Source organism: Cervus elaphus, chromosome 20 (genome assembly GCF_910594005.1).
Source record: "Cervus elaphus chromosome 20, mCerEla1.1, whole genome shotgun sequence".
NCBI classification, from domain to species: domain Eukaryota; kingdom Metazoa; phylum Chordata; class Mammalia; order Artiodactyla; family Cervidae; genus Cervus; species Cervus elaphus.
In genome coordinates this window covers 133,946,305-133,973,863 of record NC_057834.1, presented here as the reverse complement: position 1 = coordinate 133,973,863, position 27,559 = coordinate 133,946,305, and the positions used below count along the sequence as shown (strand labels likewise).

The following is a 27,559-nucleotide window of genomic DNA, read 5'->3' as shown; positions in this document are numbered from 1 at the left end:
TTCCTTGTTCACCTGGCTTCTTGCATTCCCCCAGCTCCTCAGCAATCACCGCAGGAGTTGGCAGCATCCACTGGATTGCAGTTTTGGGAGCCCTCATTCACATTTGGAGGTCAGAAATCGTTGATGGCTATGGCATTTCTTGTTTATTGATATGGCAGGAGCTATCTTCATTTCACATTTCCTCCTTGCCCGAGTGTCTGCTGTCATTTCTTTTCAGAGTGAACCCTCCCCATACACAAGCACCCCAGCACTGAGACCATCCGTCTTCTCCAGAGTTCAAGTGTCGTTCAAGAATTCACTGATAGAAGGGGAGGGATCTCTTGATAACCCTAATGGGTTTCTCAGTTGCCAACCAAGATCTGAAAAACCTTAAACAATTACAGAGAAATCTGGATTCTTCAAACAAATGTGAGTGGCAAAACTTTGCCCATGAAAAGTTTTAAGATGTATATGAACCTAAAATGTGCATTTCACCCAATACATTTCCTGAATATAAAAATAATGTGAAACATAAAACTCATTAATAATATATATGCACAAATTCAATATTTATATTGTTTATGTGTTACTGACATGGAAACACTAACAAGCCCTGGATTGTCTAAAATGCCTGCTACTGTGAATTTCTTTGGGGAGAATAATCGGGAAACTTTTCAAGTATCCATTTTTGTAATATAAATGCCTTGGGGCTGATGAATATTTCAAGTTTCATCAATCACTGGGATAGCAGAATAAATTTGTCAATCAGATCTGTTGGAATGTGGGAAATCTGCAATGGAGAAAAGTAAAGGGGGGGTGTTTGCCTGCAGGAAGACCATGGAGCAGGACCCTTCAGTCTCCCTTCTTTCTTTCTGTCCTATTTCATTTCTTTTCAAAGTTTTTAACTTTATTTTTATTTTATATTGGAGTACAGTTGATTTACACCATTGTGTTAGCTTCAGGTGTCCGGCAAAGTGATTCCCTTACACACACACGTATCCATTCTTTTTCAGGTTCTTTCCCCATATAGGCCATTACAGAATATTAAGCAGAGTTCCCTGTGCTATACAGTAGATTCTTGCTGATTATCTATTTTATATATAGTTGTGTGTAGGTATTAATCCTAAGCTCCTTTAAAGCTTTATTATTCCTTGCTTTGTTTTTTATTAATATTGCCCCAAAAGACAAAGGGTTTGAGTCTACCTGCTGTCCCTAGCGGAAGATAAACACCATCCTTTCTGAGCAAAAGCTGCACAATGTCCTAGGAAAATCTGGGCAAAATAAAACATAAAGCTAAATACAAACACAGAAGAATGCAAATAAGAAGAGTGATGCTCAGACAGGGCGCCAGTTCCTCATGTGAACAACTTCAGAAGGAAAGTGAGAACCAGCCCTTCACTGCTCCCAGCTAACACCCCTGCTCCTTCTTCCCTCTGCTGGAGTCTTCGAAGATGGAGCTTTACCCTGCAAGACTGGCTGTCTTCCCGGGGGTCTCATCTACCCCTCAGAGAAGCCAGGCAGGGCCTTGGGAGACTTCCAGAACTGGGGGGAATGTTGCATTGTGTAAAGAGCAACTCTCCCCTCCTCTTCCCCTCCTCCTCTCCCTCCTCCTCCTTCACTCCTCTCTCCTCTCCCCTCCAGGGCATTGCATGATAATAAGGATTGGAAATGGACCACAGGTCCCCTAGGATACTGTTCATTTATAGTTCAGCATGCGGGTTTCATGGTCCCTGGGTCAGGAAGATTCCTTGGAGAAGAAAATGGCAACCCACTCCAGTGTTCTTGCCTGGTGAATCCCATGGACAGAGGAGCCTGGTGGGCTACAGTCCATGGGGTCACAAAGAGTCAGACACAACTGAGCAACTTACTTTCTTTCTTTTCTTTCACCTTGCCTAATCTCCCTCTTTTTACACCTTGCACCTCCCACTTCTCATGGAAAGGAAATAAATGCAGAATGAAGGGATGGACTACCCATTGAGGCTGAATTTTCACTCCTTTTCTGTCCCTGCCAGTCACTCTTCCCAATTCTGCGCTGGTAGGCACAAGTCGCTGTAACAGTCCTTGGCTAATTATGGGGACAATTAGCATTTGTTACTTGTTTAAATGAGCCAAGTGGGTAATTGTTTCTGGCCGGAGCCGCTGGGAACACAAAGAGTCATCTGCGGTCCTAATTTCTGGGTGGAATCTGCTCGTGGAGCACTCTTGTCTGCTGCGGGCTCGGAGAGCTGTTCTTAGAATCCAAATGTCCTGACCAGCTACCCAGATCATCCAGCCACAGCCAGACTTGAGATTCACCATCCACTCCTCTTTCCTTGTTTGCTTTTTAAACATTTCTTTTTATTATTTATTTACTTTGGCTGTGCTGGGTCTTTGCCGCTGCACGGGGCTTTTCTCGAGCTGCAGAAGGCAGTTTCTTGTGGTGTGAGGGCTTCTCATTGCATTGGCTTTTCTTGTTACAGAGCATGGGCTCTAGGGCGTGTGGGCTCAGTAGTTGTGACCCCTGGGCTCCAAAGTGCTGGCTTGGTGCTTGTGGCGCGCCAACTTTAGGAGTTGTGGCATGTGGACTCAGTAGTTTTGGCTCCAGGGCTCCAGAGCACAGGCTCAGTAGTCACGGGGCACTGGCTTATTTGCTCTGCAGCCTGTGGGATCTTCCCGGACTAGGAATCGAACCCATGTCCCCCTGCATTACAAGGTGGATTCTTAACCACTGGACCACCAGGGAAGTCCTCTTTTTCCCTTTAGGGGATGACAACGTGCTCCTACAGGTTCCTAGTTCTCTAGGAAGGGGGAGAAGGCGTCCAAGCTGCCCTATCCACTGTGCCCACTGCCACGCCCTGGTCTCTGGAGAGGGAGGGTTTGCTGGGTACACACACCCGGCCCCCCACCAAGCTCTCCCCATCTCTCGGCATCTGGCGATGTAGACAGCTCCCAGTGGACAGCACCCATTGGTGCTGAGATGGATAGGCGCTCTGGTCTTCATTGTCAGGCCTGTTCTCAAAGCAGCACATCACCAGAGTGAGAGGTCAAAGGTGTTCTGGCTTTTTGGCATTCAGATTAAAGCGGTTTGAATGGCATTTTCTTCCAGCCTCTCCTGATGTCCTGACACTCACAGTATAGACTGAAACGCTGTTCTCGGGTCTCCCTGCAGGGTCTGAAGAGGCTGTGAATGTAACAGACCATCCTGAGGAAGTCTTTTTTTTTTTCTTTCTTCTTTTTATTGGAGTCTGGTTGAAAACACCCTGATACTGAAAAAGATTACAGGCAGGAGGAGAAGGGGATGACAGAAGATGAGATGGTTGGATGGTATCATTGACTCAGGGGACATGAGTTTGAGCAAGCTCCAGGAGACGGTGATGGACAGGAAAGCCTGGAGTGCTGCAGTCATGGGGTCACAAAGAGTCAGACACGGCTGAGCCGCTGAATGACAACGGTTGCTTTACAATGTTGCGTTAGTTTCTGCTGTATAGCAAAGTGAATCAGCTATATGTTTACATATATCCCTTCTTTTTTGGATTTCCTTCCCATTTGTGAAGAAGTCTTTATTTCAAGCCTGCTGCTATTTCTGGGTAAAGTTTGGTTAAAGTTATACACCTTGTATTGCTTTACTTTGAAGGATTTGAAGGGTTCCGAACTTGCCACTCCCAAGTATGCCTCTTTGGATTACGGATTATTTCAAGTTAAAGGCAGTGGGAGAACAAGCAGACACAGGAAAAACTCTTCACCTTCCCCTAAGAGGTGAGAGAGAGGGGAGAGAGGGGAGAGGAAATGGACATTTAGAAGGAAATTTCCACTAGCAAGCATACCCAGAAGAGATCTACTTGCAGAGAGAACATGTCCACGTGAGCCTGTTATCAGCACCCGATCAGTATTTACACCCATGTCCTCTCCTCACCTGCCCCCTAACTGGGGCTCCTTCCCCCCGACCCCAAGTCCCAGTGCCGCCTTCTCTGTCTCTTTCCTCAGCTTGGGAAGCTATATAAGCCTCACTCATCGGAGAATCACCCCGAATCTCATATTTTTGTGAACACCTGTGTTTAGACACATATTTAAAGTCATTTATTTTCTCCTGTTCATCTGTCTTACATCAATTTTAATTCTTTGATTAACCACAGAACCTCAGGGGATAGAAGTGAAGTGAAGTTGCTCAGTCATGTCTGACTCTTTACAGCCACATGGACTGTAGCCCACCAGGCTCCTCTGTCCAGGGATTCTCCAGGCAAGAATACTGGAGTGGGTTGCCATTCTCTTCTCCAGGGGATCTTCCCAACCCAGGGATCAAGCCTGGGTCTCCCACATTGTAGGCAGACACTTTACCACTTGAGCCACCGGGGAAGCCCAAAGGATAGAAGGGACCTTTTCCTCACTATAGTTCTGAGGAAGTCGAAAATGCTAGATCTTTATTAAGTAGTTGAATTATTCAGTTATGCCAGAAATGTAGAAAAGACTTGTTATGAATAATTTTGAGCTACTGAATTACTCCTTTTTTTAAACCTTGTCTGTAAGATGATTGAATTGGGCATGTCTGTGTATATAAAGGGAGTTTTGCTGGGCAGAGAATGGCCTCAGTTCCCTGTGTATCCAAACCTGCCCCCATGATGTCATCCGGCCCTCTCTTCTCTCTTGCGTGTGACCTGAATGTCATGAAGAAGCCAGAAACGGTGGCTCACTGCAGGACAAGGGTGTCGTTTGTTGTTCAATTCTGTGAACCTTTTCTTCTAGCATATCTATCTCCTAGAAATAACGGAAATAAGAGAAAAGGAGAACACACTTTTGGGAACACCTACTCTACACTGAGTGCGTCATCTCTGTGTCTTCTTTAACTCTCAAAGAGCCTGATAAAAGACATGTTCACACATTGACTATGGGAAACCATTCTGGTTTATCCATGAGTTAAATTTTATGCTAACTACAGCAGCCTGTCTGTGGCTTCTCAAACATACATTGCACATCCGCTTTATTAGAGAAAAGGGCGTATTGACCAGAAGTAAAGAATGTGTACTCAGTTGCTCAGTCGTGTCCAACTCTTTGTGGACCCATGGACTGTAGCCCACCAGACTCCTCTGTCCATGGAATTTTCCAGGCAAGAATACTGGAGAGGGTTGTCATTTACTCCTCCAGGAGATCTTCTTGACCCAGGGTTCAAACTCGTGTCTCATGTGTCTTCTGCATTGGCAGGCAGGTTCTTTATCACTAGTACCACCTGGGAAGCCCCAGAAGTAAAGAACGTCCATGTTAAAAATAAACACTGAATGCCTCCCTGGGACATGAATGCTGGTCCTCCTTCCATAAGACTCCCTTCCCAGGTGCCAAAGCCGTACTGACTCAATAAAATCCTGAAGGAATGCATTCCTGACTTGGTTTAATGTTCTTTGTTCTGACAAGATAAAAAGCTGTTCTGAAAACCACACTCTCTGGAGCAGTTCCTGAGTGACCTGAGAGACTGTCTTCTGGGTTGTGATCCTCAGTTTAGCTCAACTAAAACTTTTCTGGACAGTCAAAGCTGTGGTCTTTCCAGTAGTCATGTATGGATGTGAGAGTTGGACCATAAAGAAGGTTGAGTGCCAAAAAATTTTATGTTTTCAAACTGTGGTGCTAGAGAAGACTCTTGAGAGTCACTTGGACAGCAAGGAGCTCAAACCAGTCAATCCTAAAGGAAATCAACCCTGAATATTCATTGGAGGGACTGATGCTGAAGCTGAAGCTCCAATACTTTGGCCACCTGATGTGAAGAGCTGACTTATTAGAAAAGACCCTGATGCTGGGAAAGATTGAAGGCAGGAGGAGAAGGGGAGGACAGAGGATGAGATGGTTGGATGGCATCACCGACTCGATGGACATGAGTTTGAGCAAGCTCTGGGAAATGGTGAAGGACAGGTAAGCCTGGCGTGCTGCAGTTCATGGGGTCGCAAAGAGTCAGACATGACTTAGCAACTGAACAACAAATTCTTACTCTAGATTGTTTATTGACTATTTTCATTGACCAGCCTCCAGATGCAGTTGTTAACATTCTCTTTTTGAAGATGTGGAATCTGAGAATCAGAGAGGTTAAGTTATTTATCTAAGATCACACAGCTGGTAGGTTGTAGACACAGGATTTGAACTGAGGCAACTCAGTTGCCAATACCAAAATCAAAGCTCCTTCTGCTCTAAACGTGTCCCCCAGATGTCAGAAGACCTTCCAGATTTCCACCACTCCTGCAGTTCCCAGGGGGTTCCCTCTTCATCATCTCTACTGCCTAAGTGCCTATGAGGCTGCGTGAGCTGCTTCTGTTCCATCATTCAGAAACACAAGAAATAGCCATTCCAGTTAGGTAAGACATCTCATCACACCAAGCAGTTTGTGGGTTTAGGTAGGGGACTAGCAGCCAGATTCAGGGTCTCAGCTCTTTTCCTCTCTCTCCCTCTTTCTCCCTGGTCCTCCTGCTGCTCAGCCACAAGTCGTCTTCTTCAGACCCCTTTTCCATGTTTGCCAGTGGAGAAGGATGAGCTGTGGGATACAGGACTGCCATCTCTCTGTGGGTCCCAGACAGCCTCCAAAGAGTGAACAGCATCCTGTCTTTTCAAAAGAAGCATTTAACTGGCTCTTTGTCCAGACTGCCAAATCTCTTCTCATCTATACCAACCACTTTAGTGATAAGACACTGACCAAGCTTCGTTTCTGGAGACTGTTCTAACTGGAGGTGAAGGATTGCTTCATCTGGTGGAGAAATTTGTGTGTGATATTTGGGATATACTTATACTAAATAGTGTTTATCTGAAATTCACATTTAACTGGGCATCTTCTATTTTATCTGGCAATTCTAAAAGGGAGGCACAAGAGTGGCCATTAAGTTTCCCGAAGCTATTTTCCATGAAAGGTGGATTTAGAAGTTCAGAATTGGATGGTGTTTCAATGCACAACTGTTTGGGAGGAAGTGGTTTCTGAAATCTTTTGAATTCATTTTCCATGAATTAACCATTCCACTCTAAAAGCACTGACAATATTGAGTGAAAAGTGTTGCGCTAATTGGAAACACTGCCATCACAACATCCAAGTATCTTTTTAAGTAAGCCTAGGGAAATCGCAGTTTCACGGTGCTATTAGCATCCATCAAAATGAGAAGAGAGCCCAGTACCTAGGAAATGCCCTACAAAGTCAAAGGGGATGGAAAAGGAACCAAAAAAAAAAAAACTAAATGGGCAAACTTTCTGCCCGAAGTTTCATCAACTCTTGGCACCTGCCCTCTCCCACCAAAGCAGGCTTTTTTTTTTTTTTTTGCCTAAGCATCACATGAGGGACTTGGGCCACATCAGCTCCTCAAGTGAAAAGAGAAAACAAACCATCCCTGGGAATATAGATGCTATATAAATGTTTAATGTGGCTGCATTAACAACATCAAGGAGTGCTAATGTTCTGTGGACAAAAGAGTTCAAGTCTGGTGCGTGACAGGAATCGGCACATTAGTAGCTCTTGGAGCTCTCAGGCTTCTGTTTCCAGTTTCCTGATGTCATTAAATGGTGTGGAGGGATCTTCACTTGCAAATCTTTCATGATTTCCAAAGCTGATGGGTTTTCCCATTTGCTTTATAAGAGTCATGCACATTCTTTATTGAAAACGTTGAATGTTGAAAAGAAAAAAAAGTCTTACAAAAACTAGCTTGGAAAATGTTATACATAATCCTACTCTGCCAAACACTTGTAAACTCAGATACATTTCTTTTTGGTTTTTAAAAAATGCTATTTTGTATAGGGTACTTTTTATTTTTTGCACATCTTTCAGTTCAGTTCAGTTGCTCAATCATGTCCGACTCTTTGCGACCCCATGAATCGCAGCAAGCCAGGCCTCCCTGTCCATCACCAAATCCCGGAGTGCACATCTTTAGGAACTCTTTAAACATCACCTTAAATAGCAACAGCATACTGGAAATGAAAGTGAAGGTGAGATTAGCAGAGAATTGTGTAATGAAGGATCCTAAATATTTGCCAGAGGTGAGCCTCAAATGTGTGACGTCAAAAACGTAAGCTGTATGAGTTTGCAGGATCCACGGTGCTCATTAAATAAAACATAACATGTTCTTTGGACCAGGACCATACTGATGATACCCCAGGGAGAATTTCCTTCAGGAGTCCTTTGAGGGAGGATCTGCCTATCCTACAATTAAGCTTGTGTACAAAGGATAGGAGGGCTTCCCAGGTAGCTCTGGTGGTAAAAGAATCTGCCTGCCAATGCAGGAGACTAAAGAGATCAGTCCCTGGTAGCGAAGATCCCTTGGGGCAGGGCATGGCAACCCACTCCAGTATTCTTGGCTGAAGAATCCCATGGACAGAGGAGCCTGGCGGCCACAGTCCATAAGGTCACAAAACGGACACGACTGATGTGGCTTAGCACTCCATGCACAGAAGGATAGGAAGACATTTTCATCCAAGTTTTATTCTTATAACTCCCACATCGCAGGCTGTATCATGAGCTCTTGATGTGAACTTTCCTACAGTTGCCAAAACGTATGAGAAAATGGGCGTCACTTTTCTTAGGTTTCTTGTAAATATTCAGTACCCCTTTCTGTCCTTACTCATGGAAGTCCAGCTTCTGTGCCTGAAAGATCAGACAGTCACCAGCTCATAGTGATGCTGTTAATTAAACAAGGAAGCCATCAGAATGATGTAGTTCTGATGCCAAGGCTGCGATGTATACAAACAGAATCTGAACGTGTAAATGCTCCAAGGTTCCAAAATCTAAACACTGAGGATGACCAATCACAACAGTCAGCTAGTCTATAAGCCAGAGCCAATCAATCATCATCTCACTTTGCTTCTGCCTTTTCTCTATAAAACTTTTTTTCCAGCTCCTGGGAGTGGAGTGTTTCCAAGCACTTCTGGTTTGAGGTTGCCCCACGCAAATCAATTTTTACTCAAACTCTCAATTTATCTTTTAACAGTGCACAAATACAAATGTATAAATATTTTCAAAGAAATGTTCTTTATAATTGCCAATGCATACAAAATAAAAATCACCCCACAGCTCGGCATTAAGTAGGTTGGCTAAGGTGGCTCAGTAGTAAAGAAATCCACCTGCTAATGCAGGAGCCACAGGAAACTTAGGTTCAATCCCTGGGTCAGGAAGATCCCCTGGAGAAGGAACCAGCAACCCACTCCAGTATTTTTGCTGGGATAATCCCGTGAACAGAGGGGCCTGGTGGGTTACAGTTTATGGGGTCACAAAGAGTCAGACATGACTGAGCACGCATACAAGAGCAGATAATTGAATATATTGATTATTGATTGAGATTTAAAGGAAACTACAGAAAATACAAAGCACCTACTCAGTAATAGAAAATTATTCAGCCATCAAGAGAAACAACTGTGAAGAACATTTATTGATGCTAATTTTTAAAACCTGGATACCAAAATTTATGGAGACTGGCATTGAGAGTTTATATGCATATAAAAAAACCTGGAGAAAATGGTTAAAATAATAATAGTGGTGGCTGTTTTTCCTCTTCCTGCTCTTAGCTGCTGACTTGTCTAAATTGCCTTGCTTGTTTTAAGTAATCCCGGTTTGGTTTGTTTTGTTTCATCTCCAGTGTTGGGTCAAAGAGTTAAATGACCAGGTCCCTTGATAGCCAGCCCAGACTTCTACTCACCCACACCAAACCTTCTGCAAGCTTGACTGATTTTATCAATTGCAAAGCACTGTTTGTTCTTCTGCAAACTAGGCTGGTTATCATCACTTAGAAAATTTGTTTGCACAGACCTCCCTGTTGCATCTCATAAAACTGACTCTTGCTAATTTGACCTGGAAAAAGCACCATGCAAGATGGAGCAGGATTGGAAGTGGTCTCTCACCTCTGCCAGTCCTCCAGGGATGAGGAGGGTGATTTCTCCTCCAGCACACATCCCTTTATGTAAGACTCTGGGGAGGCAGACACCCTTAGTGGCAGAGACTTGCCATTTTTTCTTTCCTGTCTTTGCTGTTTGGCAGCATAGTTTGTTGGAACCTCACAGTGGGGCGATGGAGAATTAGAAAAAGCTGGGAAGAGTGAGGACCATGGTAGGAGAGACTAGACTGGTGTAGGTCCTCAGGAAGGATGAAAATCAACAACTCAAACTCATGTACAACGAAAGCAAGTTGGGCTTGAACTGGACTTGAGTCATCTTTTACTCCACTGGGGCACAGTCCAGAGGTCAAGGTTTGGGTGGAAATTTGGTGGTCCTAAGTGGTCCTTTGGGCTTCCCAGATGGTGCAGTGGTAAAGAATCCACCTGCCAATGCAAGAGATGCAAGAGACCTGGGTTCGATCCCTGGGTTGGGAAGATCCCCTGGAGTAGGGAATGGCTACCCACTCCAGTATTCTTGCCTGGAAAATTCCATGGACAGAAGAACCTGGTGGGCTATGGTCCATGGGGTCACAGAGTCAGACACAACAGAGTGAGTGAGCATGTACACATACAAATTGTCCCTTTACAACATGGAGCGGAATCCTCACCAAAGGCTAAGAATCTAAGGCACGGGTCTGGGAGCACAGCTCCAATCAATGAGCCCAAGAAGCATATTGAGAGGAAATGCGGAGTAGCAGGGAGAGTCAAAGCATTAGGGCCCACAAGGTGGTGTCTAATGCCAGCCCCTCAACCACTGACCGTGGCACAGCCCGCCCTGTGTCCCCTCCCTTAGGAGCTCACATGGTGGCCCAGCTGGCCTGTGACTGCGATGCCTTTGCTGGGTGGAGTCTACTTCCTATCCTACTGGGTGAGTTTGGGGGTGGGACTTGCTTTGGCCAATGAAATGCTAGCCAAAGTGACCTAGCCTGTCTGTCCCCTGCTGACCAGGTGGCATTTTAAGATCCATTGTCAGAGTTGGTGCTGTGGCTTGCTTTTCTTTTGTTTTGTTTAAGCTTTCTGGCTGTTTCCCTTCACCATGAGAAGAAGACCTTGGCCCCCAGATCAGCTGCCCCTCGATGTGTTTCTGGACAAGGGCGGACAGAGCCAGAGCCAACCTTCTGCCAAAGTGTATCTTATGCAAGAAACAAAGCTTTGTGGTTGTGTGCGTGTGAGCTCAGTTGCTTCAGTGGTGTCTGACTCTTTGCGATCCTACGGACTGCTGCCCACCAGGCTCCTCTGTCCAAGGGTTCCTTCAGGCAAGAATACTGGAGTGGGTTGCCATGCCCTCCTCCAGGGGATCTTCCCAACCCAGAGATTAAATCAACGTCTCTTATGTCTCCTGCATTAGTAGGCGGGCTCTTTATGACTAGTGCCACCTGGGAAGCACACTTTGTGGTTATAAGGGACTGATTGGGGAATTATTATTATTACTATTATTTTTGCCAAAGACTTACCTTTAAGATTCAGTCCCCATAAGCCAGTTACTTAATCCCTGACAGTGCATTTCATGGGGCTATTTTCTATGGCTCTCTGGAAGATAAACAGGAGAATGGTGGGACTGCATTTAAAACAAAAAATGAAGGAGAAATAAGAACCGTGACTTCTCCTGGACACTCTGTTCTGGTGATTGAAAGAGGGGTCAGTGGAGAGTTTCCATGACTTCTATATTGTTTTCCCATGAATTGAAATTTCTTTTCTGCCTTGAAAAATATTGATCTAAAAATGAAGCTGGTCAAACACATGCATTTTTTTGATGTTTTGGAGAAATGCAATGTTCTCAAGGGAGAAGATATTCATTGTGGTTGAAATTACCCTCTTTTTGCTAGCCTGAGCATGACCTCTTGTGAATGAGAAATTGCAATGCTTCCAGGCCTCTAAACTCAGATTTATTTTTCTCAAATAGCTGAGCTAGAAAAACCTGCTTATGTCCCTATGTAACTGAAAGTGGGATCTGACTGCTCACTGTTCTAAAGCCAATAATGGAGAGGCAAGGCTGGTGGAAAGGAAAGTTAGCTTTATTTTGGAGATCAGCAACCAGGATGGGGGGTGGACTGGTATCCAAAGGTCAAGTCCCCCTGACAGTCAGGAGCAAGAGTTTTTCAAGGGGAATTTTAGGGGTGTATAGAGTGGAGGGAGGGAGCTGCATACAGAGCAGCAAAGTCAGCTCTGACAATCACCTCGAAATTGGTCTTGCAGTGGTCTGATCAGGGTCATCTTGATTGTTTTAAGTACACTTATTCTTCAGTTCCATTCTTTGTTCCCATTATTTGAGATCAATTCTTGGAACTGTGGCCACAGGCTGCGGGGTTCCCTGGTGGCTCAGTGGTAAAGAATCTGCCTGCCAATGCAGGAGACACAGGTTCAATCCCTGGTTGGGAAGATCCCCTGGAGAAGGAAATGACAATCCACTCCAATATTCTTGCCTGGTAAATCCCATGGACCAAAGAAGCTGGCAAGCTATAGTCCATGGGGTTGCAAAAGAGTTGGACATGGCTTAGCGACTAAAACAACAGCAAACAACAGCATGTCATGGCTACAGTCTGGCCATCATGTCGTTAATGTCTTCCACCTGGTGAAGGTTTTAGTATCAGAACAGCTCAAAGGAAATGACTCAGAATATTATCTATAACCCTTGAAGGGAAGAAGTGAGGTTGCTCTGTCTTGTCCGACTCTTTGAGACCCCATGGCCTGTGGCTTACCAGGCTCCTCTGTCCATGGGATTCTCCAGGCAAGAATACTAGAGTGGGTTGCCATTTCCTTCTCCAGAGGATCTTCCCGACCCAGGGATCGAACCCGGGTCTTCCGCATTGTAGGCAGATGCTTTACAGTCTGAGCCACCAGGCAAGTCGAGGAAGAAGCAAATGTCCTTGACTTTGCTTAATGACTAAACTATGATCATCTTGTGCCATTTGACAATTTTCCTTTGCTTCTGTATTTTCTCATTTCTCTGATTAAAGTTATTCTTTGACTGAAGTTTTTCTACAGACAAAAAGCAGGTGGAGGACACGCTGGGGGAAGGATCAGAGGGCCCTGCTCCATTTCACCTGCAGCTGCTCCTGCGAATGGCAATGAAAGCTTGCTTCCCTTGCTGCTTTGGGAGAGAGGCTGACCCGGGAAGGACTGACATTTCAGTCCAGCGTGAGCTGCCACGGTCTCCCTCTCCAGCGCCTCCCAGTACTTGAATTTATACCTTCATTACCTCCTACCTGGACTTGGGAAACTGTTTGTGGGCTGGTCCTTCTCTAGGTTCTGCTTCTCCTAAAGACCATGGCTAGAGTCTTCTTCCTAAACCCCACCCCACCAAAGTCTTCCTCGGGTGAAAATCCTTGCTCCCTATTGTCTACCAACACCTCCACCTCCTTTCCTGAGTCTCAACAGTTCTCTCCAGCTTTCCTGCTCAGGCAGAAATTCTACCCATTCATTAAGAGCCAGGCATTTTCCTACAACTGCAATTTTCCTGAACCTTTTCTAGTCTCTAATCATAGGTAATTTCTCTCAACCATGAAAGCTAATTTAGCACTTCACCTTTAGTATAATAATAAATTATAAGATTATTGACAATCAAGGTAGAAAATCTGGATATTCAAGGAAATTGTGGAGAAAATGAAAATTCAGAAACATAACTGCCCCTCAGGAAACAATCACTGTGATCAGTGATTTTCCCCACATAATTGATAAGGACTAAAAAGAATGCTAATCTTTAGGGTGGGCACAGGGGTGAGAGGACTTTCCAGGTGGCGCTAGTGGTAAAGAACCCACCTGCCAATGCAGGAGACATAAGAGATGCTGGTTTGATCCCTGGGTCGGGAAGATCCCCTGGAGGAGGAAACATCAGCCCACTCCAGTATTCTTGCCTGGAGAATCCCATGGACAGAGGAGCCTGGTGGGCTACAGTGCATGGGGTCACAAAGAGTCGGACACGACTGATGAGACTTAGCATGCACACATGAAGGGTGAGAAGTAAAAACTATCAAGGAGTTGGGTGTGTACATTGGGTAAATGGCACGTTGGAAGGTGACAAGGAAACAAAAAACTTTTAAAAATCAGAATTGAAAGATACCCATATTTTTGACCTAGCAATCCTGCTCCTCAGAATTTATCCTACAGAAATAATGGCATAAATATGCAAAGGTACTGGTTGGAGAAATCTCACTGCATCATTATTTTTAATTGCAAAAAAAAATGGAAATGTCATTGATATTCTAAATTGTTCTAAGAAATGTTTGTCCTTAGTCACGCAAGCCACTATTAAAAAAAGTACCATCAACTGGACAGTTTATAAGCAATCAGAAGTTGATTTCTCACAGCCCTGGAGACTGGATATTTTAAGGTCAGGGTACCTGCAGATTTGGTGTCTGGTGAGGTTCCTGTTCCCACTTCATTGAAATCTATCTTTTTGCATGTGTCACATAGCAAAAGGGGTGAGAGCCCTCCAGAGTCCCTTTTAAAAGATACCAACCACAAACATGTCTATGTTTGACATATTTTCTGTTATTCTGTTTGAGAATCATTATCATAACTTGGTCTGAGTATTCTTGACTTACATTAACTTCTCAGCCTTATTTTGAATACTGCCTCTCCCCCAGTGTCTTTCATTGTTATTTCTAGAAAATTGGGTGGCTATATTTTGTACATTCTCTAATTCTGCCCTTCATTTTTTAAACTTCTATTATATATATTTTACCTTCTTAACTTTTCATGCCAAATTTTAAAACAAATTAAGAAATTAAAAACTCAACATTCAAAAAACCAAGATCATGGCAACCCGTCCCATCACTTCATGGCAAGATGACGAAAAAATGGAAACAGTGACAGACTTTATTTTCTTGGGCTCCGAAATCACTGCAGATGGTGACTGCAGCCATGAAATCAAAAGACACTTGCTCTTTAAAAGAAAAGCTATGACAAGCCTAGATAGTGAATTAAGAATCAGAGACATCAGTTTGCCAACAAAGGTGTGCATAGTCAAAGCTATGGTTTTTCCAGTAGTCATGTATGGATGTGAGAGTTAACCATAAGGAAGGTTGAGTCCCAGAGGATTGATGCTTTTGAACTGTGTGTTGGAGAAGACACTTGAGAGGCCCTTGGACTGCAAGGAGATCCAACCAGTCCATCCTAAAGGAATGGATTATGCATGAATGGATTATGATTTCCTAAAGGAAATCAGTCCAGAATATTCATTAAAAGTACTGAAGCCGAATCTCCAGCCGTCTCATCCTCTGATGCCCTTTTCTCCTTCTCCTTGGCCACCTAATGGGAAGAGACTACCCATTGGAAAAGACCCTGATGCTCTGAAAGATTGAGAGCAGGAGGAGAAGGGGGTGACAGAGGATAAGGTTGGACGGCATCACTGACTCAATGGACATGAGTCTGAGAAAACTCAGGGAGATAGTGAAGGGCAGGGAAGCCTGGTGTGCTGCAGTCCATGGGATCACAAAGAGTAGGATGCAACTGAGCAACTGAACAACAACACTTTTTCACAGCCATCTTTATTTCTATAACAAATTTACTGGTGCTTCTTGCATTACTCTGTTTTTAAAAATCAGAAACAACCTAAAGGTGCATCAGCTGGGAATGAGTTGAATCCGTTATCAACGCAATGCTGTGAAGTTGTTAACAGAAGACAGATTGCATTCTAGAGTATCTAGTGAGGTTCGTCTGCAGTACTGCGTGTGCGTGTGTTGTTGCTGTTCAGTCGCCTAGTCGTGTCTGACCCTGTCCCTCACCATCTCCCAGAGTTTGCCCAAGTTCATGTACACTGCATTGGTGTTGCCATCCAGCCGTCTCATCCTCTGATGCCCTTTTCTCCTTCTGCCTTCAATCTTTCCCAGCACCAGGGACTTTTCCAATGAGTCAGCGGTTCGAATCAGATGCTCAAAAATACTGGAGCTTCAGCTTCAACATCAGTCCTTCCAATGAATTTTCAGGACTGATTTCCCTTAAGACTGACTAGTTTGACTGTATGTGTATTAATATGTGTGTATTGTTTTACTTACCTAAAGTCAGCTCTAATGTACTTTGCCTAGATTGTTTTCACAAACAGAAAAGGTTCCATAGGTGTAGAAAAACTTTTTGGAATGAGGTCTATCTACCAGTGATTAATGGTGGATATATCAGAAGGATGAAATTCAGAAACATTCTTTTTCTGATTTGTACGTTCTTGCATTTTATAATACTAAATAAAACATTGTAGTCCTGTGCTAGAATAACAATAATAAAAATTCATGACTGGAACTGTTTAAGTGGGATATTTTTACAGGGTTGTTTATAAAAGGACTTAATGAAAAAAATAAAAACTTCTTAGAAAATAAAATCGTATACTTAAAACTCTCGACTAAAAAATGAATATTCAGGGCCTGAATAGACTTTTTTCCAAAGAAGACTTGTAGGCCAACAGGTACCTGAAAATATGCTCAGCATCAATAATTATGAGGGAAATGCAAATCAAAACTACAGTGAGATGTCACTTCACACCTGTCAGAATGGCTTTAAAAAGACAGCAAATAGGTGTAGAAAAGGCAATGGCACCCCACTCCAGTACTCTTGCCTGGAAAATCCCATGGACAGAGGAGCCTGGTAGGCTGCAGTCCATGGGGTCGCTAAGAGTCAGACACGACTGAACAAATTCCCTTTCACTTTTCACTTTTCACTTTCATGCATTGGAGCAGGAAATGGCAACCCACCCCAGTGTTCTTGCCTGGAGAATCCCAGGGACGGGGGAGCCTGGTGGGCTGCCGTCTATGGGGTCGCACAGAGTCGGACACGACTGAAGTGACTTAGCAGCAGCAGCAGCAGGTGTAGAAAAAAGGGAACCTGGTGCACTGTTGGTGGGAATGTAAATTGGTGCAGCCACTATGGAAAACAGTAAGGAGATTCCCCCAGAAATTAATGATAAAACTCCTGTATGATATAGCAATTTCAATCCTGGGTATTTATCTGAAGAAAACAAAAGCATGAATTAGAGAAGATATATGCGTTCCTGTGTTCATTGCAGCATTATTTACAATGACTAGGATATGGAAGTAACCAAAGTGCCCACGAATAGATGAATAGTTAAAGAAGATGTGGTATACACACAAACGATGGAATATTACTCAGCTATAAAAAAGAATGGAATCTTGCCATTTGCAACAACATGGATGGACCTAGAGGGTATTATGTTTAGTGAAATAAGTCAGAAAAAGACAAATACTGTGTGATATATGTGAAATCTAAAAAAATAAAGCAAATGAACAAACAGGAAGAATCATAGATTCAGAGAACAGAGAGGAGGTTGCCAGATTGAAGGGGGTTTGGGAGAGGAAAGAAATAGATGAAAGAGATTAAGAGGTACAAATTCTTAGTAACAAAATACATGAGTCACAGGTATAAAATGTACAGTGTGGGGAATGTAGTCAACAATTATGCAATATTTTTATTTGGTGACACGTGAAACTAGACTTATCATGGTGATCATTTTGAAATGTATAGAAATATCAAACCCCTATGTTGCATACAGAGTGTTGTAAATCAATTATACTTTCAGAACAAACTAACAAACTGATAGAAAAAGAGATGAGATTTGTGATTGCCAGAGGCAAGGGTTGCAGGGAGGGGGAAATGGATGAAAGCCGTCTCAGGGTACAAACTTCCTGTTATAAAATAAACAAGTACTACAAAAGTAATGTACAACTTGATAAAGATAATAACACTGTTGTATGTTTCATAGGAAAGTTAAGAGAGCAGATCTTGAGATTTCCCATCACAAAGGAAAAACACCTTCTAATCTACTTATTTAATGTTATATAAGATGATGGATTTCCACTGAAATTATTATGGCAATTATTTCATAATGTATGTAAGTTAAAAAATGGTACAAATGAACTTATTTACAAACAGAGTCTCAAATGTAGAAAACACAGTTACAGTTACCAGTAGGGGAAAATGGGGGAAGAATAAGTTGGGAGATCAGGATTGACATATACATATACTACCGTATTGTTGTTCAGTCGCTCAGTAGTGTCCCACTCTATGACACCCCAAGGACTGCAGCACGCCAGGCTTCCCTGTCCTTCACTATCTCCCAGAATTTGCTCAAACTCATGTCCATTGAGTCAGTGATGCCATCCAACCATCTCATCCTCTGTTGCCCCCTTCTCTTTTTGCCTTCGATCTTTCCCAGCATCAGGGTCTTTTCAAATGAGTCAGTTCTTTGCATCAGGTAGCCAAAGTATTGGAGCTTCAGCTTCAGCATCAGTTCTTCCAATGAATATTCAGGACCGATTTCCTTTGGGACTGACTGGTTTTATCTCCTTGCAGTCCAAGGAACTCTCAAGAGTCTTTTCCAGCACCACAGTTTGAAAGCATTAATTCTTCAGTGATCAGCCTTCTTTATGGTCCAACTCCCATATCTGTATATGACTACCGGAAAGCTACAGCTTTGACCATATGGACCTTTGTCAGCAACACTGCTATATATGAAATAGTTAGTTAATAAGAGCCTACTGCATAGAACAGGGAACACTATTCAGTATTGTGTAATAACCAAAAGAATCTTAAAAAGAGAGGATATATGTGTGTGTGTGTGTGTGTGTGTGTGTATAACTGATTCACTTTGCTGAACAGCAAAAAATAACACAACTTTGTAAATCAACTACACTTCAGTAAAAAATTTTAAAAAATCATTATGCTGTATACTTTATACAGTATTGTATCATCAATTATTATCTCAATAAAGCTGAAAGGAAAACTGCACTTGTAAGTGAGGGTTAACATGAGAAGTTAAGAAAGTCCTGAGTGGATATCCTAAACTCTGGTGTAAACGCTCTCTGGGTTCATCTCTGGGAACTCTGTGAATACTCTGTGAGTTTCACTCCCCTCTCCAACAGGGGCCCTGACTCCTCCAGGATGGGGAGGTGAGCTGGAAGGACCCGTGTCTGCTTTCTCCTTTCTGCATTCACCCTCCGGCCACACTTCTTGAGACAAGGTCCTTGAGACTGCCCTAAAGCAGTCAAAGCCCCTTCTCTCCCTTGATGGATCATCTTCACACCAAGACAAGAATTTGCATCAAGAGACTTGAAAGACAAACACCAGTGTTCCTCACCTGCACCCAGTATGGGCTGGGCAGGCAGCATTGGTCTGGACCTTCTCAAGATCTAGGCCTTATCACTGATGGCTGGGCTTTCTCACTGTGCTCCATCCTGACCTGCCTTTGCCCAGACGTCAGCTTTTCAGCAACAGAGACTTCAAAGAGCAGAGCCTCACCAAACATGCTAGAGAAGCCGGTCTCTCCCATGCAGTGTGTGAAGCTCAGAGGTTTCTACTCTGCAGGCATGGAGCTCTCATCTCGGCCTCCTTAGTGGGTGGGGTATCTGATGGGGCATCCTTCTTGTGGGGTATCCTTCTTGTGAAAGGAAAAACCCCTTCTTCGTTGAAACAGAGCTTAAAACAAAGTGTTCCAATCCGCAGAAAACCTGAGGTTTTGTCCATTAAATTTTTCACCCAAAACTGTATATTTAAACCTGCTGAAGCTTTTTGCTGTGTTGCCTAGACAATAAAAGAAATACATTTTCACCTGGGATTCTGAGAGATTTCACACTGATTCTTTTCCATGGCTGTCTTTCCTGAGTTGCTCCCCATCCCCACCATTTGGGATGAGATTCCTTCCTTAACTATATATAGGTTGACTCCAAGGACAAAATTTGACATTCACTGCAGCCTTTACAGATTGTCACTCATTAGCGCTGTTTCCAGTGTTTGCTAGAACGTAGGCAGAAGTGGAGAGGAACAGCAAACACACACACACACACACCCCGCCCCAGGCTTTGCAGGCAGGACCATCAGCTACAAAATTAATGGTGATTTCTCAAGGGAGCTGATGACATTCTCTTTCAAGTTTCCGGGTTGCTGGACATTCACAGATGCTAAGTAGGGCTGTGACCCAGGCCTTTGAAGTTTCCAGCCCCACAGGTTGGAAAAGCAGTGTGATTTAGGATGGTCAGCAGGGGGGAAGAGCAGTTAAGTAGACCTCCCCCTCAGACAGATAATGGCAACCCAGGGGCTTGGGCAGCTTGGTTCCTTTTGTGCCTGGTAGATCCAAGAGGGGGGGTTTCCCAGGGGGCAGAAACGGACACAGTGATGGGATTGCTAATATGCCCTAGGATGAGAAGATGATTCTTTGCATAAAGATTAAAGCAATTGTCGATGATGAAAACAGCCATATCTGAGCATCAAAAGATTTCTTGGTGTCCCTAATGCATGATCTCGATAGTTCTAAGAAGCAAAATAATAATTTAAAACAATAAGGAGTGTGTGTGTGTGTGTGTGCCTGCCTGTGTGTAGAGGTGACAATGAGTAACTGAGGACTTATTGATGGAGTGAGCGTGTGTGTGTGTGTGTGTGTGTGTGTGTGTATGAAAGGCTAATCAGTTCTGAGCAATGATGAAAAGATTTTACTATGGACCTTTATGAAGGTTTCTACACTTGATCTGAGCTCAGAATTAAAAGAAAAAGATTAAAGCAATTATTTTGGTTTACAGTTTCTCAGAAAGAAGAGGGACTTTGAGGGGGCAGTCTTTTGAAAGGGGATGGGGACAGAAACTTTGTTCATCAAGACTCAGCTATTTCCATTTGCACTTACTTCCATAAGCACAGACCAAGGATCCTTAATCAGAACTCTGTCAACTGCTTCATGCCTTTCTCACTGCAGTGCAGGCTACCCGTGTCCAGATGCTAAGGTTTATCATCACTCTGCCTGTTCGGAGTAAGAGCAAATTCCTCAAAGCCACTGTCTCCCCAGAGGTATTCTGTGATCTCGTGAAAATGTACTTAGGTGGTTTCTGGATTAGCACTCTCCAGCGACATGTGGCGACTCTTAAATTTGAAAGTAATTGTTATTGGGGATCTTCCCAATGAAAAGAAAAAATTAAGCAGAGGTGAAATTTATAGAAGAGTCAATCCAACTTCACTTTCAAAGACCCAGGCAGATAGAGGCCACCAGGGCTGGGACGCCTCCTTGTCTCCCTGAAAGTGAGTTACTGGGCTCTTCCCTGGCGGCCTTGTCTGAGCGGGAGATGTTCTGATGGGTAGACAGAAGCCCCAGCTCTGTTGGGAACCTCCAGGACACGGTTTCCTAGAGCCTGCTTCCCCTTTCGAAGGCCACAGAATGTCTTGGTTATGAAAACAGGTCCTACTTAGGAAAATTATAAAAAATAGTTTATAATAAATGGGATTTTAAAATTAAAGACTTGACTTAGGCTTGATTCTTATTTCCAGTTCAGAGCTTATAAATCTGTGACTTCAAAACACTGTAAGCTTCAGTTTTCTCAATTTTAAGATGATTATTCTTTTTAAAAAATAGTTTTTTATTGGAGTATAGTTGATTTACAATGTTGTAGTTCTACATATGCCTATATCCACTCTTTTTTAGATTCTTTTCCCATATAGGTCATTACAGATTATTGAGTAGAGTGCCCTGTGCTATGAAGTAAACCCTTATTTACTTCATATTTTTCATATAATCTTCATATTATTTCATACCTTATGAAATAGTTATTCATTTTGTATATAGCAGTGTTTATATGTCAGTCCCAGTCTCCTAATTTATTTCTGCCCTCCAATTCCCACTTTCTGCCCATAACCGTAAGTTTCTTTTCTACATCTGTGACTTTATTTCTTTTTTTGTAAAAAAAAAAAAAAAAAAAACGATATTCTCTTACACTCATTTCTCCCTTGGTTGTTGTAAGAATTAAGTGAGATAAACAAACTGTTTTACCGTAATAAGTGCTTATCTTGTGTTACTAAAAAATATAAGCTATTGTATACGTGTTGCAGAAATATGATGTATATGACACAGAGTAGGTCTTCAACAAATGCTTATTTCTATGTGTTTGTAAATAAGATAATGCTCATACTCTTTTAGAAACATTGTTGTTGCTATTGTTTAGTTGCTAAGCCGTGTCCAACTCTCTTCCGACCCCATGGACTATAGCCCACCAGTCTCCTTTGTTCATGGGATTTCCCAGGCAAGAATACTGGAGTGGGTTGCCATTTCCTTCTCCAGGGGATCTTACAGACCCAGGGATTGAACCTGTGTCTTCTGCATTGGACTGTGGGTTTTCTACCACTGAGCCACCAGGAAAGCCCTTTAGAAAGATACCAGGAGCCAAAATCCTCTCCCAGCCATCTTACCAATAAGTTTAAACATAAAGAAGGTCTGTTTGTTTGGGGGAGATATTTTCTGTTTTTCTAACTTATGAATGGATGAAATAATCCTTTCTACTTTTTCCTTTAGGGAGCCAGCATTGAACTTAATGTTATGCTTACTTACTCTGTTGTTTATACAGCCCTTTGAATAACTAATGAGTGCATTGCCTGATGTCCAGTTGCGTCAGCACAACAGAGCCTGGGGATCTTTCTACCCTGTGAACACAGCCAGGGAGAGGCAAGTCTAGACCTCTGATTGGCAGACTTTTTCAGAGGCAGGGAGAAGAGCCTGCTGTCTCTTTGCTTTGTGGTTGCTGCTTGGGTCTCTCTGCAGGGATAGGGGAGACACTAAGGGTAAAGGAATTGTCCCTTTATTATGGTTTATTTTAAACAGCTTCAAGGGCTCTTCATTATTTCTTTGTTTTGTTTGCTCCAATTGCTTCAAAGCTGGAGTGCCTTTCTTGGGAACAGAAGATGAGGTTAGCAGAGTCCTAAACAATTCAAGGGAGGATGGAGTTGGTGAGAGGACAACAATGCTTTTTGAGAAAAGAGAGAGGAGATAAAAAAAATAATTAGTATTGTATTTATTATGGTAAGAGATATTATCTGACACTTGAATTCAAAGTCTTGGTAAAGAAAAAGATGGTTTGTACCTCTGGGAATAAATCATCTCACTCTTTCTCAGATTGAACAGTCACCTGGATGGGTTTCTTTAAAAAGCTGATTCACAGGACATCCCTGGTGGTTCAGTGGTCAAGACTCCACACTCCCAGTGCAGGGGGCCTGGGTTCAATTCCTCGTCAGGGAACTAGGAACTCACATGCCACAGCCAAGACCTGGCACAGTCAAATATATATATATATATATATATATATATATATATATATATATATATATATATATATGCACATATATGTGTGTATCTATATATATATATATTTTTTTTTTTTAAATTAAAAACACAGTTGATTCACAATACCCACCCCAAGGGGAACTGCTCATTCTGTACACCTCTAGAAATATGCATTTTAACCTAGGACCCTGGAGGCCCAGAGCAAGGTGCCTTGAGAAGGCTCACTTAACACAACACAAAAGTTCACAGACAGCTGGTAACTTCATTGTGTGCGATGGTTACTTTGCTCTGAACTCCTCATCCCCTGAGGTCTCTGGGGACTGGTTAAAGGAAGATTGCACCAAGGAGGATAAAAGAGGGGCAGAATCTTTTCATCCTTCCTGGAAAAATAGCTCCAAGCACTTTAGCAGATTGACCGGCTGGGTAGAGGCCTGGGGTATTGGGAAGGAGGAAATGGAATCAGTCCACTTAGTAAGTGACTCGGGACAGTGGCCGCAGAGTCCTTAACCTGCCCCCAGATGCAAACAGCCTTACAGAACGGCCTCTGACAGGCCCCGCACCTGGCCTGAGGAGTCAAGTGAGGTGCACACAGCACGGGTGTCCACAGGCAACGTGAGTTCAAAGATACAAGAGTAACTGGAAAGATTCACAGTTTACGAAAACAACAAAAGCCGAGGTGGTCTGAACTAAGGAAAGAGATACGTCTCTATAGATATTATGAGGTCTATGAGGTCATATCTACAGAGAGATGGCACCATAAACCTGAACAGATCCACAGTTATAAATAACTTCAAGTAGTCAACCTGGGGCTTTGAGATGTTGTGCAGTTCACTACTCACCAGGGAAGTGGTGAGACCCTTCTGTGAGAAGTGGGGAGGGGTCAGAGTGTTTTCAAAGTGTTTTGCAGACCTGATACTGTTATTAGGCAAGGGAAGGGCTATAGGATAAAATGTTCGGAAGACTCTGGGTTAAAATAAGTGGATTGGACTTTGTTTTTTATGGCAAGACTTCTCTCTGTTCATTGCAGATTTGTGGGTTTGACCACTAGACCCCTTTGGCAAAGATCATCTTTCAAAATTAGTATCTCCTGGACTGGTTCTGGGAAATGCTGGACCACACAGCTCCAAGTATCTCCTCTGGCTCTTACAACCCACAGCCCACGGAGAAGTGAGACATGGGAAAGCCCACAAATGCGGCTGTGAGTGCAGCGGGAAGAGAGATGGCTGTCCAGAACCCTGCAGGCAGCTGGTGCACAAAATGAAACACTAAACGTTAAGAAATCCATACACACTGCTCACAAAATAATTGCCTCTCCAGAGAGCATATCAGGTAGAAAAGAAAATCACTAGTGTGTGTCCTCAAGAATCAAAATGAAAACCTACTCAAGTGCATTTGTAGTGTACACATTACAAAAAGAGATTACACTACCACAAGAGAAGAAAAGACCCCCGTTTAGTAAATGTCAAGTCTCACCGAAGGAAAAATAAATGCAGTGGCCCTTTGTGACATCCAAATTCTGATGTACTGGGCCTCAAGGAATCAGACACTGTCATGCCAGCAGCAATTGGACCCCACGGAGCAAGGCAGCCCCTTCTCAGAAGAGCACAAACTGCTCTACTTCACCCATAAGAGCAGGAACCTGGGGTGGGGGCCGGTGTCCAGGGAGGTCAGAGAAGGGAGACAAAACAGACACAGACAAGAATACCTTGTACTTGCATTTTTTCTTCTTCTTTTCCATTTTTCTTTCCTTTTTATAGGCAATGATTTGGTAAATTCAGAATCTTGGTCAATGAAATGTGATAAATAGGGATCATTGCTACTGCTAAGTCGCTTCACTCATGTCTGACTCTGTGCGACCCCATAGACGGCAGCCCACCAGGCTCCGCCGTCCCTGGGATTCTCCAGGCAAGAACACTGGAGTGGGTTACCATTTCCTTCTCCAATGCATGAAAGTGAAAAGTGAAAGTGAAGTCGCTCAGTTGTGTTCCACTCTTTGCGACCCCATAGACAGCAGCCTACCAGGCTCCTCTGTCCATGGCATTTTCCAGGCAAGAATACCGGAGTGGGGTGCCATTACCTTCTCCATAGGGATCATTCAGTTCAGTTCAGTCGCTCAGTCGTGCCCGACTCTTTGCGACCCCATTAATCACAGCACTCCAGGCCTCCGTCCATCACCAACTCCCGGAATTTACTCAAACTCATGTCCATCGAGTCGATGATGCCATCCAGCCATCTCATCCTCTGTCGGCCCCTTCTCCTCCTGCCCCCAATCCCTCCCAGCATCAGAGTCTTTTCCAGTGAGTCAGCTCTTCACATGAGGTGGCCAAAGTATTGGAGCTCAGGGATCATTAGAGCAATGCTAAATTTTGCAAATTGAGTAAAGGTAAAATTAAGAGAAGACAGCTTTAAGGAAGGCAGGATTATAGCAAAGTTAACTTCAATTTAGAGAAGAAAAGAAAAGTGTAGACCTCATTTTGCCAGGAAATGAGAATATTAGCTCAGGCTTGAAATAGGCCAGTAACTTCATTTCTCTGCAACTCTGTTCTTTGCTTTACAGTATAATGTCTGCACATAGTGGGACTTCAACAACTTGGAGGTCTTAAATAGGGAATGATATTTTTACTGTAAGGGAGAAAGGCTATTTTCTTTATCTACTTACTTTCTTTATTTATTAAAGGCTACTTTCTTTACTTATTACTTCACTTAATATAAATCTCAAAGAAGCAACTAGAATCATATTTAAAGCTGAAATGCTCCAGAAAGATCTGTTTAAGATAAGACAGGAAAGGATGCTCATTATCACCACTCCTCTTTAACATTATTCTAGAAGTTATAGCCAGTGCAATAAGACATGTGAGAGAAATAGCTTTTTTAGAGAGAGAAAATGCCTATTGTCAGGAGATTACATAATTGTCTACCTAGAAATCCCAAAATAACCAACAAAAATAGCCAACAAAAAATAAATAGAATTATAACTAAAAAAATAGAACTTAGAAAGACATATATGTTAATGATTGTTATCCAAAATATACTAATGACTCTTAAAATTCAACAATAAGAAAACAAACAATCTGATTTTAGAAATGGGCTAAAGGCTTTAACAAACACCCCACCAAAAATGAATTGCAGACAGCAAACAACCATATCTTATACCAACAAGGAAACGCAAATTAAAACAAGATAGCACTACACACCTATTAGAATGGCCCAAACTTGCAACACTAACAACACCAAGTGCTGAATGTGTAGTAACAGGAACTCATTCATTGCTGGAGTGAAGAATGATACAGCCACTTTGAAAGTCTGAAATTTTTTTTTTTTTTTATAAAACTAAGCATATTCTCACCATATAATCCAGCAATCCCACACTTTGGTATTTATCCAAAGAAGTTGCAAAGCTGTGTTCACACAAAAGCCTAGGTAGGGAAGTTGTTTAGTTGCTAAGTCATGTCCGACTCTTTTATGACCCCAAGGACTGTAGCCTGCCAGGCTCCTCTGTCCATGGGATTTTCCAGGCAAAAATACTGGACTGGGTTGCCATTTCCTTCTCCAGGGGATCTTCCCAACTCAGGAATCGAACCCTTGTCTCCTGCATTGGCAAGCGGATTCTTTACTAATACCACTGAGACAGCAAGGAAACTCACAAGGATGTTTGTAGTAGAGCTATTTATAATTGCCAAAATTTGGAGGCAACGAAGAGGTTCTTCAGTAGGTAAAGAATGAATAAACTGTGGTATATTCAGGAAACAGAATATTATTCAGCACTAAAAAGATATGAGCTATCAAGGCTTGAAGAGACATGGAGGAAACTTAAACGTATATTACAAAGAGAAGAAAGCCAACCTGAGAAGTCTGAATGCTATATGATTACAACTATATGATATTCTGGAAAAGTAAAAACTTATCAAAGCAATAAAAAGGTCAGAGCTTGTCACGGTTGTTGTGGGGGAGGGGTGAGGGAAGAAAGAACAGAAAAAGTACAGAGTGTTTTTAAGGCAGTGATACAATTCTATGTGATACTGTGGATACACATCACTATAAATTTATCCAAACCCATAAAACAGACAACACCAAGAATGATCTCTAATGTAAACTATGGATTTTGGCTGATCATACTGTGTCAGTGTAGGTCCATTTGTAACAAATACAGCACACTGGGGTGGGATATTGACAATAGGGGTGGCTGTGCATGTGTTAGAGCAGGGAGAATTTAAGATCTTCTTCTTGACTTTCTGCTCAATATTGCTGTGAGCCAGAAACTGCTCTAAAAAATAAGCTCTATATTTTAAAAAGAACTCAATAGCTTGTGAGATGTACCTAAATAAATGGGAACCTCCTTATGAATGGCAATATCTAGTAGGAAGAAAAATTGACTGTATCTGTGTATTCAACAAATTGAGGGTTGAAAAGAATTGCTGGAGGCTTTCAAAAAGCAAAACTTCAGTTTGCTATGCACTGAGAACTATTTACATAGTATTTACATTGTATTTGTAACTATTTATATAGCTTTTACATTGTATTAGGTATTTAAGTAGTCCAGAGATCATTTTGGAGAAGGAAATGGCAACCCACTCCAGTACTCTTGCCTGGAAAATCCCATGGACAGAGGAGCCAGATAGGCCACAGTCCATAGGGTCGCGAAGAGTCAGATAGGACTGAGCGACTTCACTTTCACTTTTCACTTTCATGC

The 27,559-nt window shown here is 42.8% G+C and overlaps 1 non-coding gene and 1 pseudogene across 1 annotated transcript; both read left to right on the top strand.

Annotated features, from left to right (window-relative positions):
- Window positions 1-20,010: 20,010 nt before the first annotated feature.
- Window positions 20,011-20,090, top strand: LOC122678561. Its single transcript, XR_006336216.1, has one exon. It is a non-coding gene; the product is annotated as a small nucleolar RNA U2-19 (small nucleolar RNA).
- A 154-nt stretch (window positions 20,091-20,244) lies between these two features.
- On the top strand, window positions 20,245-20,308 carry LOC122678559 (annotated as a pseudogene).
- Window positions 20,309-27,559: the final 7,251 nt, after the last annotated feature.